A 575-nucleotide genomic window follows, 5' to 3' on the forward strand; every position below is an offset into this window, starting at 1 on the left:
AGCAACTTTTCATGTGCTTATTGAACATTTATATATCTTCTTTGGAAAAAATATCTATACAAGTTCTTTGCTTATCTTTTAGTTGTTGAGTTGTAGGAGTTCTTTGTATCTTCTGAAGACTAAAATGCTTATTAGACATGTGGTTATCAAATATTTTCTCCATTCTTGTAGGTTATCTCTTCACTTTATTTAAAGTTCTTTGGTACACAAAAGTTTTTATACCAGTACCACACTGTTCTGATTACTGTAGCTTTATAGCATGTTTTGAAATTGGAAAGAGTGAGTCTACCTGTTGTTGTTGTTGTTAGGTGCCATTGAGTCGTTTCTGACTCATAGCAACTTCGTACACAGCAGAATGAAACACTGCCCGATCCCGTGCCAGCTCCATGATTCCTGCTATACTTAAGCCCATCATCGCAGCCACTGTGTCAATACATCTCATTGAAGGCCTTCCCCTCTTTTGTCAACCCTCCACCCTATCAAGCATGACATCCTTCTCCAGGGAATGGTCCCTTCTGACAACATGACCAAAGTAGGTGAGATGAAGTCTGGCCATTCTCATTTCCAAGGAGCAT

Source organism: Orycteropus afer, unplaced genomic scaffold (assembly GCF_000298275.1).
Source record: "Orycteropus afer afer isolate SDZICR_OR568_19922 unplaced genomic scaffold, OryAfe1.0 scaffold00066, whole genome shotgun sequence".
Taxonomy (NCBI): domain Eukaryota; kingdom Metazoa; phylum Chordata; class Mammalia; order Tubulidentata; family Orycteropodidae; genus Orycteropus; species Orycteropus afer.